A 14,901-nucleotide genomic window follows, 5' to 3' on the forward strand; every position below is an offset into this window, starting at 1 on the left:
TCTAGAACCGTGTGGGCCATTATGCAATGTGTGTAGTCTGTCTGGGAGGAACTTGACACAAATCTGACTTACCGGCGACCGGAATGTGAACATCGATCCGCAGTCAGGAATCCCTGGACGAAGAATGAGACGAAATCACCACGGTTACGACAAAGTGTCATAATTAAGGCAGGATAGATACGGCTGAAGTACGTTGCGCCAATTTTAAATACGAAAGAAGCGAAGCAAAATCCACCGAGGCCCAAAAGATTAACATGATCAAGACCATTTAATAAATATATTCTAGTATCCATGACACCTCTATGGTAGGAAATATACTAGTTGGATGCATATACTGTACATAGTTGGAGACTCCCTTTTGAGTTGTATCACGAGTAATGTCTATAGCCCATTTTGCAGGCTGACATTGATGAGGACGGGAAGACCAGATGGGTAACGATAAATTACGCTTTGAATAGGCTGCTTATATATTTGTGCGGCCGTGATTCTCCAAATTGTGGCCTTACAACATTGGTACCCCAGTTTCGCGATTTGATGTTTAATGAGCGGATCCTTTTGCAATGCCAAAAATTAGGGCTCGTCCGGGAGTCGAACCCGGGACCTCTCGCACCCGAAGCGAGAACCACTAGACCAACGAGCCTGACACTGCTAAGTGAAATTAAATAGATTATAAATAATTTCATATCACATACCACATTGTGCCAAGACAGTGAACAAGTATTCCAATCTCTAGAATATTTTATTTTCATTGACAAATTGTAGCTATCGATTGCAAATTAAGTACGGTTTCTATGTGAAAGGAATAACTAAAAATTAAAGTTTACACTGCGTGTCGGATCAATTTGAGATTTCGAATACAAAATAAAGACGACATATGATAAAATAGCGTTTGTCTGCCGGCAGAAATTTAGTTATCCATCAATTAGGTCAACTGTTGATATGCCTGAGCTGCAATGCTACATGCCTTTGATTTCCGTCATGGTTTTAAGCTTAAATTCACACCTAGATCCCCATGGTTTCCGTGGTGTAGTGGTTATCACATCCGCTTAACACGCGGAAGGTCCTGAGTTCAATCCTCAGCGGAAACATCTATTTTTGCTGTCTTTAAGAATGGCCAATTTGAAATTGCATCAACGTTCAAAAAGTTTGCTGTCGGTTTTACTTTGTTTCAAGATTACTATAGTTAGTGTCAAAAGTTGTTCAGCACTACTGGTCCAAACGGTTCAGTTGTATCAACTTTGATTGGTAAAGAGTTGAAATTAATGTTGGTATACCGAGTAGTCCGAAATTTGAAATCACTGGGGTGCTTCTATTAAAAAGTTGTGGAAGCACTGAGACAACAGGAATCGGAATGGTCAGAGTATTTTTTTTTTCACATGACGTAGACAATAAATTTCATACAATATAAAAAATTCGTGCGTCGGCCGGGAGTCGAACCCGGATCGACTGCTTGGAAGGCAACCATGCTTTTTTTTTTTTTTATCTTTATTATAATCAGACATCATAATTACACATTATACAGTTATTATACAGATTGACCTACAATGATATCACAGTTTTAGCAAATTTCCTACAATATCACACTCAGATATATTCATTCATTTATATAATGCCGCATTATCACTTTATTTTTTTTTCTTTTATGAATTTTTTAATTAAAAATAGAATATACACATCGTCTCTTTCCAAACAAAAAATAATTATTTTCATTTACATTTTACACAACATTACCATAAGTCTAAACAGAAATGCTTTTATAAAAACAAAAATTGCATGTACGCGGATGGATTCCAATTCCTTCACACATTCAACTTTATTTTAACATTGTAAGATAATAACTCAAAGACATGTTTTTAAAATTGAAAATAAAACTATTATTTCAAGTCATAGAATAATCCAAATTAAAAAATAAAACGCTTTCATATATACAAAATAAATCATTTTCTATGTTTATAAAGTCCATTAGCAATTGCACAATCAGCAATCCGAAAAAGTATATCATCAGTATCATCAGGACGAAATTCATAGTTCCTCACATCTGGAAAATCTTGTTCGACGTTTTGCTTATATGTGTCATAATCAACATCCTTTGGTCGAACTTGTCCTACTTTGTTACGACCCCGATCATACTTTACAAGTTTTTCTGTCCCTTTTATTTTTGCAATGAATTTATCAGGCAATAATCTACTTGTCTTAATCACCGCTTTCACAATAATGTCGTCAATTGGGACTTGTATTGGACAACCATCATAGTCACTTAACTCACTATCGTCATCACTATCATCATCACTATCATCATCCGATTCATCAGACTGAATTGTCATTGTTGTGTCTTTTTCCTCTTTGCGTATAGTTTCAATTACCTTGTTTTCACTAATTTCTGATAATTGAGCATTTCCTATCCCTTTGTTCATTTTCTCAACTTCAACTTTGTCGGAATAAGTGTTTGAAAAATCCGTATTACTATCCTGTAATGCAAATGTACAGTTCTCTACTACAGTAGTGTCCGTTTCTGCGCTCCGTACAGTTTCTGTTTCGATCTCCATTAATGGATCATCATTACTTTCAATGGTTCCTTGAACAAAGCTTTTATTTCCTTCTAGTTTGTCATCTTTTTTTGTAACTTTTTCAATATAATTTTGCATTCTTTTGTTATTCCTGCGTTCCATAGATTTTGACTTTCGTGTACTATGTTTACTATCAGATTGTCCGAACATTATAGATATTCTTGCTTTATTTTCATCTCCGTGTATAGTGAATGTTATATTGTCAAATATGTTACATGCATTTTCTATCGACTTCACCAAATAAACAGGTAATTTATCCATAATCAATATTGATGTTCAAGGTTAATATCTAGGTCGATGGCACAGTTGTAAACATCAGTTTAAAACATGTCTTTTTTCAAACAGGGAGGTTACAGTTTTCAACAAACAAACGATACTTACTTAAGACGAGTAAGTTCTTCATCCAAACATGAATATAAATTCTGGAAATCCAAAGAATCCTACATATATTGGAAAAATTTGTCCTTGTTGAAATACACGTCCTTGCTAATCAAAGGTGCGTTCGACTTTTCTCACTTAACACGCGGAAGGTCCTGAGTTCAATCCTCAGCGGAAACATCTATTTTTGCTGTCTTTAAGAATGGCCAATTTGAAATTGCATCAACGTTCAAAAAGTTTGCTGTCGGTTTTACTTTGTTTCAAGATTACTATAGTTAGTGTCAAAAGTTGTTCAGCACTACTGGTCCAAACGGTTCAGTTGTATCAACTTTGATTGGTAAAGAGTTGCAATTAATGTTGGTATACCGAGTAGTCCGAAATTTGAAATCACTGGGGTGCTTCTATTAAAAAGTTGTGGAAGCACTGAGACAACATGAATCGGAATGGTCAGAGTATTTTTTTTTTTCACATGACGTAGACAATAAATTTCATACAATATAAAAAATTCGTGCGTCGGCCGGGAGTCGAACCCGGATCGACTGCTTGGAAGGCAACCATGCTAACCGTTACACCACCGACGCCATAAATACACCTGTTTAAATTCTCTTAGACATATATCGCACCCATCCAATATATAAAGCTTCATATATTTGAAGTTTTATAGCAAATTGTATCTTAACCTATTGGAGTTCAGTTAGACAAAAAGATATGAAAACAAGCTATTGTTTACCTCTCTCGCAAATAAAGAAACACTACATTTCCGAAAGTTCGTCAACTAGTGTAAGGAACATGCTATATTTGATTCCATCAAATCCTAACAAAAATTACGTGCGTCGGCCGGGAGTCGAACCCGGATCGACTGCTTGGAAGGCAACCATGCTAACCGTTACACCACCGACGCCATGTTACTGATGTGAACGAAATTCTTTCTTATAGCACAGAAGTATACAGCCAGTTTATTGAATTACGTGGCAATGCATATATGCAGGCTAGATTAAAAAAAAAAATAACAACTTTAATGATATCGATATATAACTTACAATGTCTATTTCTTTTAAATTTCCCCATGCTAACAAAATATTTACTTCTACACTGCTACATAGTACATGATAGCTGATGCCAATTATTCCGTAATTGATACGGTATAGAAATTATCCAAAGTTGAAACTTTTTAAAAAGAGGTCCTGAAAGTTTAATTCTTTGTCTCATCATTGTGCAATTAATTTAACAATATCGTACACTAGGTGTAGCGAGGTTATGCTAATTTGTAGTGGAAATACGAATCAATTACTGAGGGGCGTAATTAATCTTCGAACATATGTAACTTTCTCTAAACCACTATTTGAAGAAAATGTTTTCTGTGAGGAAGAATTGGAGATAAAGTCTGCTGAACAGAACAAGATAGACTGAAAAACAAAAGAGAATTTGCTTTCCCGGCGAATGTTTAGGTTATACACTGTATACGAAACAAAGACCGGTGAACATATGTTTACATGATGACGACACGAACAGTATAATTGCCCGAGGCGTAATATAAACTTATAAGAAAATGTATCAAATTCATGATTAAAGAAAAAAAAAAACGCAGTTAATAAGAGGACGATAACGATGACGTATATGACGCAAATACTATACTTTTGGATAGCGGAATTGAAAGGATGAAATTTAGAAACTCAAAAAGAATAGGAGAATATCCAGCAACAGATGGATAAAAAAAAAAAAGAGAGAGAGAGAGAGAGAGAGAGAGTAAAAAAATTAATTTACCACTTTTTAGCATCGAAAATGTATACCACGACATGGTGTTAGTGTCAGTCTTATTACTTCTTTCAAATGATAACCTTTCTAGAACCGTGTGGGCCATTATGCAATGTGTGTAGTCTGTCTGGGAGGAACTTGACACAAATCTGACTTACCGGCGACCGGAATGTGAACATCGATCCGCAGTCAGGAATCCCTGGACGAAGAATGAGACGAAATCACCACGGTTACGACAAAGTGTCATAATTAAGGCAGGATAGATACGGCTGAAGTACGTTGCGCCAATTTTAAATACGAAAGAAGCGAAGCAAAATCCACCGAGGCCCAAAAGATTAACATGATCAAGACCATTTAATAAATATATTCTAGTATCCATGACACCTCTATGGTAGGAAATATACTAGTTGGATGCATATACTGTACATAGTTGGAGACTCCCTTTTGAGTTGTATCACGAGTAATGTCTATAGCCCATTTTGCAGGCTGACATTGATGAGGACGGGAAGACCAGATGGGTAACGATAAATTACGCTTTGAATAGGCTGCTTATATATTTGTGCGGCCGTGATTCTCCAAATTGTGGCCTTACAACTTGGGAACCCCAGTTTCGCGATTTGATGTTTAATGAGCGGATCCTTTTGCAATGCCAAAAATTAGGGCTCGTCCGGGAGTCGAACCCGGGACCTCTCGCACCCGAAGCGAGAATCATACCACTAGACCAACGAGCCTGACACTGCTAAGTGAAATTAAATAGATTATAAATAATTTCATATCACATACCACATTGTGCCAAGACAGTGAACAAGTATTCCAATCTCTAGAATATTTTATTTTCATTGACAAATTGTAGCTATCGATTGCAAATTAAGTACGGTTTCTATGTGAAAGGAATAACTAAAAATTAAAGTTTACACTGCGTGTCGGATCAATTTGAGATTTCGAATACAAAATAAAGACGACATATGATAAAATAGCGTTTGTCTGCCGGCAGAAATTTAGTTATCCATCAATTAGGTCAACTGTTGATATGCCTGAGCTGCAATGCTACATGCCTTTGATTTCCGTCATGGTTTTAAGCTTAAATTCACACCTAGATCCCCATGGTTTCCGTGGTGCAGTGGTTATCACATCCGCTTAACACGCGGAAGGTCCTGAGTTCAATCCTCAGCGGAAACATCTATTTTTGCTGTCTTTAAGAATGGCCAATTTGAAATTGCATCAACGTTCAAAAAGTTTGCTGTCGGTTTTACTTTGTTTCAAGATTACTATAGTTAGTGTCAAAAGTTGTTCAGCACTACTGGTCCAAACGGTTCAGTTGTATCAACTTTGATTGGTAAAGAGTTGCAATTAATGTTGGTATACCGAGTAGTCCGAAATTTGAAATCACTGGGGTGCTTCTATTAAAAAGTTGTGGAAGCACTGAGACAACATGAATCGGAATGGTCAGAGTATTTTTTTTTTTTCACATGACGTAGACAATAAATTTCATACAATATAAAAAATTCGTGCGTCGGCCGGGAGTCGAACCCGGATCGACTGCTTGGAAGGCAACCATGCTAACCGTTACACCACCGACGCCATAAATACACCTGTTTAAATTCTCTTAGATATATATCGCACCCATCCAATATATAAAGCTTCATATATTTTAAGTTTTATAGCAAATTGTATCTTAACCTATTGGAGTTCAGTTAGACAAAAAGATATGAAAACAAGCTATTGTTTACCTCTCTCGCAAATAAAGAAACACTACATTTCCGAAAGTTCGTCAACTAGTGTAAGGAACATGCTATATTTGATTCCATCAAATCCTAACAAAAATTACGTGCGTCGGCCGGGAGTCGAACCCGGATCGACTGCTTGGAAGGCAACCATGCTAACCGTTACACAACCGACGCCATGTTACTGATGTGAACGAAATTCTTTCTTATAGCACAGAAGTATACAGCCAGTTTATTGAATTACGTGGCAATGCATATATGCAGGCTAGATTAAAAAAAAAATAACAACTTTAATGATATCGATATATAACTTACAATGTCTATTTCTTTTAAATTTCCCCATGCTAACAAAATATTTACTTCTACACTGCTACATAGTACATGATAGCTGATGCCAATTATTCCGTAATTGATACGGTATAGAAATTATCCAAAGTTGAAACTTTTTAAAAAGAGGTCCTGAAAGTTTAATTCTTTGTCTCATCATTGTGCAATTAATTTAACAATATCGTACACTAGGTGTAGCGAGGTTATGCTTATTTGTAGTGGAAATACGAATCAATTACTGAGGGGCGTAATTAATCTTCGAACATATGTTACTTTCTCTAAACCACTATTTGAAGAAAATGTTTTCTGTGAGGAAGAATTGGAGATAAAGTCTGCTGAACAGAACAAGATAGACTGAAAAACAAAAGAGAATTTGCTTTCCCGGCGAATGTTTAGGTTATACACTGTATAAGAAACAAAGACCGGTGAACATATGTTTACATGATGACGACACGAACAGTATAATTGCCCGAGGCGTAATATAAACTTATAAGAAAATGTATCAAATTCATGATTAAAGAAAAAAAAACGCAGTTAATAAGAGGACGATAACGATGACGTATATGACGCAAATACTATACTTTTGGATAGCGGAATTGAAAGGATGAAATTTAGAAACTCAAAAAGAATAGGAGAATATCCAGCAACAGATGGATAAAAAAAAAGAGAGAGAGAGAGAGAGAGAGAGAGAGAGAGAGAGTAAAAAAAATTAATTTACCACTTTTTAGCATCGAAAATGTATACCACGACATGGTGTTAGTGTCAGTCTTATTACTTCTTTCAAATGATAACCTTTCTAGAACCGTGTGGGCCATTATGCAATGTGTGTAGTCTGTCTGGGAGGAACTTGACACAAATCTGACTTACCGGCGACCGGAATGTGAACATCGATCCGCAGTCAGGAATCCCTGGACGAAGAATGAGACGAAATCACCACGGTTACGACAAAGTGTCATAATTAAGGCAGGATAGATACGGCTGAAGTACGTTGCGCCAATTTTAAATACGAAAGAAGCGAAGCAAAATCCACCGAGGCCCAAAAGATTAACATGATCAAGACCATTTAATAAATATATTCTAGTATCCATGACACCTCTATGGTAGGAAATATACTAGTTGGATGCATATACTGTACATAGTTGGAGACTCCCTTTTGAGTTGTATCACGAGTAATGTCTATAGCCCATTTTGCAGGCTGACATTGATGAGGACGGGAAGACCAGATGGGTAACGATAAATTACGCTTTGAATAGGCTGCTTATATATTTGTGCGGCCGTGATTCTCCAAATTGTGGCCTTACAACATTGGTACCCCAGTTTCGCGATTTGATGTTTAATGAGCGGATCCTTTTGCAATGCCAAAAATTAGGGCTCGTCCGGGAGTCGAACCCGGGACCTCTCGCACCCGAAGCGAGAATCATACCACTAGACCAACGAGCCTGACACTGCTAAGTGAAATTAAATAGATTATAAATAATTTCATATCACATACCACATTGTGCCAAGACAGTGAACAAGTATTCCAATCTCTAGAATATTTTATTTTCATTGACAAATTGTAGCTATCGATTGCAAATTAAGTACGGTTTCTATGTGAAAGGAATAACTAAAAATTAAAGTTTACACTGCGTGTCGGATCAATTTGAGATTTCGAATACAAAATAAAGACGACATATGATAAAATAGCGTTTGTCTGCCGGCAGAAATTTAGTTATCCATCAATTAGGTCAACTGTTGATATGCCTGAGCTGCAATGCTACATGCCTTTGATTTCCGTCATGGTTTTAAGCTTAAATTCACACCTAGATCCCCATGGTTTCCGTGGTGTAGTGGTTATCACATCCGCTTAACACGCGGAAGGTCCTGAGTTCAATCCTCAGCGGAAACATCTATTTTTGCTGTCTTTAAGAATGGCCAATTTGAAATTGCATCAACGTTCAAAAAGTTTGCTGTCGGTTTTACTTTGTTTCAAGATTACTATAGTTAGTGTCAAAAGTTGTTCAGCACTACTGGTCCAAACGGTTCAGTTGTATCAACTTTGATTGGTAAAGAGTTGAAATTAATGTTGGTATACCGAGTAGTCCGAAATTTGAAATCACTGGGGTGCTTCTATTAAAAAGTTGTGGAAGCACTGAGACAACAGGAATCGGAATGGTCAGAGTATTTTTTTTTTCACATGACGTAGACAATAAATTTCATACAATATAAAAAATTCGTGCGTCGGCCGGGAGTCGAACCCGGATCTGTCACAGAATAGAAGTTCCTTCATAATATAAGTTCCAAATGGAAACAATATTCTGGAATATTATTTCCACTGGAATAAATATTACAGAAAATGTTCCTAACAGAATAAATGGTATAGAAGATTTGTTCCAACAGGAACAGATATTCTGACATTGTATATAACAATGTTTCCATTGGAACTTCTGCTAGGTGGAACAAATATACGTTGACAGATCGACTGCTTGGAAGGCAACCATGCTAACCGTTACACCACCGACGCCATAAATACACCTGTTTAAATTCTCTTAGACATATATCGCACCCATCCAATATATAAAGCTTCATATATTTGAAGTTTTATAGCAAATTGTATCTTAACCTATTGGAGTTCAGTTAGACAAAAAGATATGAAAACAAGCTATTGTTTACCTCTCTCGCAAATAAAGAAACACTACATTTCCGAAAGTTCGTCAACTAGTGTAAGGAACATGCTATATTTGATTCCATCAAATCCTAACAAAAATTACGTGCGTCGGCCGGGAGTCGAACCCGGATCGACTGCTTGGAAGGCAACCATGCTTTTTTTTTTTTATCTTTATTATAATCAAACTTCGTATTTACATATCACAGTTCAGAATTACACATCAATGAAAACAATATAATCAATTATTGTCCTTTCTCTGAAAAGAAATATTCAATATTCTACATTTACAATTCAAATGCGTGAAATATTTTCACGAACACAATTATCTGGTTATATACTCATATATAGATATCATATCATATCCTATAGAAAAATATTCATATACTTATATTCTAACTCACTCTTATCTACCATTCAGCACATACATTCAAATTGATAAAAAGCTTACACAGAATACAAAGAAAAATTAGAGTGAACAATGATTATGACGTCTTATTTTCCGACAGAGGGCAAAAAATAATACAATAGAAAATATTGTTCGCACTGGGCTGGATTCCATTCCACAACGCAATCAAAATTCGAAGTATTAAATATCGAGTCAATCATCAGCTATTTAAAGACATGCAAACAGAGCACAAAAATTATCAAAATATTTTGAAAAACTTTTTCACAAAATTCTCACAAACAACATACAAACTATCTCTCTTACAAATCAACATATAATAAAATAATGAAACAATTATAGTTTTTTATTTGTCGCAAATTTTATCATCTCATCTATTCCTTTTCTCACATCATCAGTCATCAATTTCGGTATAGTTCTTACATCACGAAAATCTTCAGTCAACACTTTATTAAATTTATAGAAAACTCGGTCACTGCAATCGAGTATTTCAAATTCTTTATCATCTATATAATACAATATCAGACGTTTCCTCAATGTTTTTCCGATCAATATTTCGTTGCGACCTCCTGATTGTTTCAAAACAAATTTTGGAATTAACTTAATATCAGTTGCAATATTTGACGGAAATGTTTGTTTACTTTTGTCATTTTGTTCTACCATTCTATCGCGTTGAGATGTAGCAGATAAAATATCACTGTAATTTACTTTACTAAGCGGCATAAATTCTGAAAGTACATTTCCTTTTGTTTTACATTTATCCTTTTCAATTATGTCAATGGATAATCCACGTTTGTTTTTATTTACATTGTTAATTTCACTATTCAATGACACAGAACATTCTTTACCTGTATCGATTGAACACAGTTCTATATTTGGACGTTCTATACCGGTTTCAATGTTACCTGTACATGCAGTAGTGGAGGCCTCAGACGGGTTCTCTTCAATGTCCATTATATCTGATGTATTTGTTGCTACCGTTTCGTCCCGTATTTGATTTGTTTCAAATGCACTATTCAAATGAATCACTTCGGTATGTTTTTCAATATTAGAAACACTATCAACAATATTGTTATATTCCTTCATACGTTTTTTGTCACGATTGACAGTTGAATTAGACTTTCGTTTACTTTTATTGTTATCTTCATTTGAAAACATGATAGAAATACGTGCTCTGTCATTTTCACCATGCACGGTAAATGTTATATTTCTAAATTGTCCACAAGCATTTTCTATGGTGCTCATCAATAAAGATGGAAGTCTCTCCATTATAAAACAATTCACCTTCGGTGGCCTCTTTCTATACGACAATGTTTACAAATACGTAATACTTTACAAACGACAGTTTTGTCATAATTAAAGAAAACAACTTACTTCTGATACAAGTTAGAATGTTTATATTCCTAATATATGCTTGGAAATCCGAGCAATCACTTATAACATAGTAATTTTCTTTAGACATAAACAACACATCCAGTCACTTAAAGGTCCACTCGACCACATTAAAAAAAAGGCAACCATGCTAACCGTTACACCACCGACGCCATGTTACTGATGTGAACGAAATTCTTTCTTATAGCACAGAAGTATACAGCCAGTTTATTGAATTACGTGGCAATGCATATATGCAGGCTAGATTAAAAAAAAAAAAAAAATAACAACTTTAATGATATCGATATATAACTTACAATGTCTATTTCTTTTAAATTTCCCCATGCTAACAAAATATTTACTTCTACACTGCTACATAGTACATGATAGCTGATGCCAATTATTCCGTAATTGATACGGTATAGAAATTATCCAAAGTTGAAACTTTTTAAAAAGAGGTCCTGAAAGTTTAATTCTTTGTCTCATCATTGTGCAATTAATTTAACAATATCGTACACTAGGTGTAGCGAGGTTATGCTAATTTGTAGTGGAAATACGAATCAATTACTGAGGGGCGTAATTAATCTTCGAACATATGTTACTTTCTCTAAACCACTATTTGAAGAAAATGTTTTCTGTGAGGAAGAATTGGAGATAAAGTCTGCTGAACAGAACAAGATAGACTGAAAAACAAAAGAGAATTTGCTTTCCCGGCGAATGTTTAGGTTATACACTGTATACGAAACAAAGACCGGTGAACATATGTTTACATGATGACGACACGAACAGTATAATTGCCCGAGGCGTAATATAAACTTATAAGAAAATGTATCAAATTCATGATTAAAGAAAAAAAAAAACGCAGTTAATAAGAGGACGATAACGATGACGTATATGACGCAAATACTATACTTTTGGATAGCGGAATTGAAAGGATGAAATTTAGAAACTCAAAAAGAATAGGAGAATATCCAGCAACAGATGGATAAAAAAAAAAAAGAGAGAGAGAGAGAGAGAGAGAGAGTAAAAAAATTAATTTACCACTTTTTAGCATCGAAAATGTATACCACGACATGGTGTTAGTGTCAGTCTTATTACTTCTTTCAAATGATAACCTTTCTAGAACCGTGTGGGCCATTATGCAATGTGTGTAGTCTGTCTGGGAGGAACTTGACACAAATCTGACTTACCGGCGACCGGAATGTGAACATCGATCCGCAGTCAGGAATCCCTGGACGAAGAATGAGACGAAATCACCACGGTTACGACAAAGTGTCATAATTAAGGCAGGATAGATACGGCTGAAGTACGTTGCGCCAATTTTAAATACGAAAGAAGCGAAGCAAAATCCACCGAGGCCCAAAAGATTAACATGATCAAGACCATTTAATAAATATATTCTAGTATCCATGACACCTCTATGGTAGGAAATATACTAGTTGGATGCATATACTGTACATAGTTGGAGACTCCCTTTTGAGTTGTATCACGAGTAATGTCTATAGCCCATTTTGCAGGCTGACATTGATGAGGACGGGAAGACCAGATGGGTAACGATAAATTACGCTTTGAATAGGCTGCTTATATATTTGTGCGGCCGTGATTCTCCAAATTGTGGCCTTACAACATTGGTACCCCAGTTTCGCGATTTGATGTTTAATGAGCGGATCCTTTTGCAATGCCAAAAATTAGGGCTCGTCCGGGAGTCGAACCCGGGACCTCTCGCACCCGAAGCAAGAATCATACCACTAGACCAACGAGCCTGACACTGCTAAGTGAAATTAAATAGATTATAAATAATTTCATATCACATACCACATTGTGCCAAGACAGTGAACAAGTATTCCAATCTCTAGAATATTTTATTTTCATTGACAAATTGTAGCTATCGATTGCAAATTAAGTACGGTTTCTATGTGAAAGGAATAACTAAAAATTAAAGTTTACACTGCGTGTCGGATCAATTTGAGATTTCGAATACAAAATAAAGACGACATATGATAAAATAGCGTTTGTCTGCCGGCAGAAATTTAGTTATCCATCAATTAGGTCAACTGTTGATATGCCTGAGCTGCAATGCTACATGCCTTTGATTTCCGTCATGGTTTTAAGCTTAAATTCACACCTAGATCCCCATGGTTTCCGTGGTGTAGTGGTTATCACATCCGCTTAACACGTGGAAGGTCCTGAGTTCAATCCTCAGCGGAAACATCTATTTTTGCTGTCTTTAAGAATGGCCAATTTGAAATTGCATCAACGTTCAAAAAGTTTGCTGTCGGTTTTACTTTGTTTCAAGATTACTATAGTTAGTGTCAAAAGTTGTTCAGCACTACTGGTCCAAACGGTTCAGTTGTATCAACTTTGATTGGTAAAGAGTTGAAATTAATGTTGGTATACCGAGTAGTCCGAAATTTGAAATCACTGGGGTGCTTCTATTAAAAAGTTGTGGAAGCACTGAGACAACAGGAATCGGAATGGTCAGAGTATTTTTTTTTTTCACATGACGTAGACAATAAAGTTCATACAATATAAAAAATTCGTGCGTCGGCCGGGAGTCGAACCCGGATCGACTGCTTGGAAGGCAACCATGCTAACCGTTACACCACCGACGCCATAAATACACCTGTTTAAATTCTCTTAGACATATATCGCACCCATCCAATATATAAAGCTTCATATATTTGAAGTTTTATAGCAAATTGTATCTTAACCTATTGGAGTTCAGTTAGACAAAAAGATATGAAAACAAGCTATTGTTTACCTCTCTCGCAAATAAAGAAACACTACATTTCCGAAAGTTCGTCAACTAGTGTAAGGAACATGCTATATTTGATTCCATCAAATCCTAACAAAAATTACGTGCGTCGGCCGGGAGTCGAACCCGGATCGACTGCTTGGAAGGCAACCATGCTAACCGTTACACCACCGACGCCATGTTACTGATGTGAACGAAATTCTTTCTTATAGCACAGAAGTATACAGCCAGTTTATTGAATTACGTGGCAATGCATATATGCAGGCTAGATTAAAAAAAAAAAATAACAACTTTAATGATATCGATATATAACTTACAATGTCTATTTCTTTTAAATTTCCCCATGCTAACAAAATATTTACTTCTACACTGCTACATAGTACATGATAGCTGATGCCAATTATTCCGTAATTGATACGGTATAGAAATTATCCAAAGTTGAAACTTTTTAAAAAGAGGTCCTGAAAGTTTAATTCTTTGTCTCATCATTGTGCAACTAATTTAACAATATCGTACACTAGGTGTAGCGAGGTTATGCTAATTTGTAGTGGAAATACGAATCAATTACTGAGGGGCGTAATTAATCTTCGAACATATGTTACTTTCTCTAAACCACTATTTGAAGAAAATGTTTTCTGTGAGGAAGAATTGGAGATAAAGTCTGCTGAACAGAACAAGATAGACTGAAAAACAAAAGAGAATTTGCTTTCCCGGCGAATGTTTAGGTTATACACTGTATACGAAACAAAGACCGGTGAACATATGTTTACATGATGACGACACGAACAGTATAATTGCCCGAGGCGTAATATAAACTTATAAGAAAATGTATCAAATTCATGATTAAAGAAAAAAAAAAAACGCAGTTAATAAGAGGACGATAACGATGACGTATATGACGCAAATACTATACTTTTGGATAGCGGAATTGAAAGGATGAAATTTAGAAACTCAAAAAGAATAGGAGAATATCC

At 35.7% G+C, this 14,901-nt stretch overlaps 13 non-coding genes across 13 annotated transcripts; 4 read left to right on the top strand and 9 right to left on the bottom strand.

The window, feature by feature from the left end:
• The first annotated feature begins 1,015 nt into the window (after nucleotides 1-1,015).
• Nucleotides 1,016-1,088, top strand: Trnav-aac (transfer RNA valine (anticodon AAC)). The gene has a single exon. It is a non-coding gene; the product is annotated as a tRNA-Val (tRNA).
• Nucleotides 1,089-3,454: 2,366 nt separating this feature from the next.
• On the bottom strand, nucleotides 3,455-3,526 carry Trnag-ucc (transfer RNA glycine (anticodon UCC)). The gene has a single exon. It is a non-coding gene; the product is annotated as a tRNA-Gly (tRNA).
• A 248-nt stretch (nucleotides 3,527-3,774) lies between these two features.
• Nucleotides 3,775-3,846, bottom strand: Trnag-ucc (transfer RNA glycine (anticodon UCC)). The gene has a single exon. It is a non-coding gene; the product is annotated as a tRNA-Gly (tRNA).
• A 1,513-nt stretch (nucleotides 3,847-5,359) lies between these two features.
• Nucleotides 5,360-5,431, bottom strand: Trnap-cgg (transfer RNA proline (anticodon CGG)). Its single transcript has one exon. It is a non-coding gene; the product is annotated as a tRNA-Pro (tRNA).
• Nucleotides 5,432-5,806: 375 nt separating this feature from the next.
• On the top strand, nucleotides 5,807-5,879 carry Trnav-aac (transfer RNA valine (anticodon AAC)). The gene has a single exon. It is a non-coding gene; the product is annotated as a tRNA-Val (tRNA).
• A 330-nt stretch (nucleotides 5,880-6,209) lies between these two features.
• On the bottom strand, nucleotides 6,210-6,281 carry Trnag-ucc (transfer RNA glycine (anticodon UCC)). Its single transcript has one exon. It is a non-coding gene; the product is annotated as a tRNA-Gly (tRNA).
• A 248-nt stretch (nucleotides 6,282-6,529) lies between these two features.
• Trnag-ucc (transfer RNA glycine (anticodon UCC)) lies at nucleotides 6,530-6,601 on the bottom strand. Its single transcript has one exon. It is a non-coding gene; the product is annotated as a tRNA-Gly (tRNA).
• Nucleotides 6,602-8,119: 1,518 nt separating this feature from the next.
• Trnap-cgg (transfer RNA proline (anticodon CGG)) lies at nucleotides 8,120-8,191 on the bottom strand. Its single transcript has one exon. It is a non-coding gene; the product is annotated as a tRNA-Pro (tRNA).
• A 375-nt stretch (nucleotides 8,192-8,566) lies between these two features.
• Nucleotides 8,567-8,639, top strand: Trnav-aac (transfer RNA valine (anticodon AAC)). Its single transcript has one exon. It is a non-coding gene; the product is annotated as a tRNA-Val (tRNA).
• Nucleotides 8,640-12,863: 4,224 nt separating this feature from the next.
• Nucleotides 12,864-12,935, bottom strand: Trnap-cgg (transfer RNA proline (anticodon CGG)). The gene has a single exon. It is a non-coding gene; the product is annotated as a tRNA-Pro (tRNA).
• A 375-nt stretch (nucleotides 12,936-13,310) lies between these two features.
• Nucleotides 13,311-13,383, top strand: Trnav-aac (transfer RNA valine (anticodon AAC)). Its single transcript has one exon. It is a non-coding gene; the product is annotated as a tRNA-Val (tRNA).
• A 329-nt stretch (nucleotides 13,384-13,712) lies between these two features.
• Trnag-ucc (transfer RNA glycine (anticodon UCC)) lies at nucleotides 13,713-13,784 on the bottom strand. The gene has a single exon. It is a non-coding gene; the product is annotated as a tRNA-Gly (tRNA).
• A 248-nt stretch (nucleotides 13,785-14,032) lies between these two features.
• Nucleotides 14,033-14,104, bottom strand: Trnag-ucc (transfer RNA glycine (anticodon UCC)). The gene has a single exon. It is a non-coding gene; the product is annotated as a tRNA-Gly (tRNA).
• Between the last annotated feature and the right edge of the window lie 797 nt (nucleotides 14,105-14,901).

Source organism: Mytilus edulis, chromosome 6 (assembly GCF_963676685.1).
Source record: "Mytilus edulis chromosome 6, xbMytEdul2.2, whole genome shotgun sequence".
NCBI lineage: Eukaryota > Metazoa > Mollusca > Bivalvia > Mytilida > Mytilidae > Mytilus > Mytilus edulis.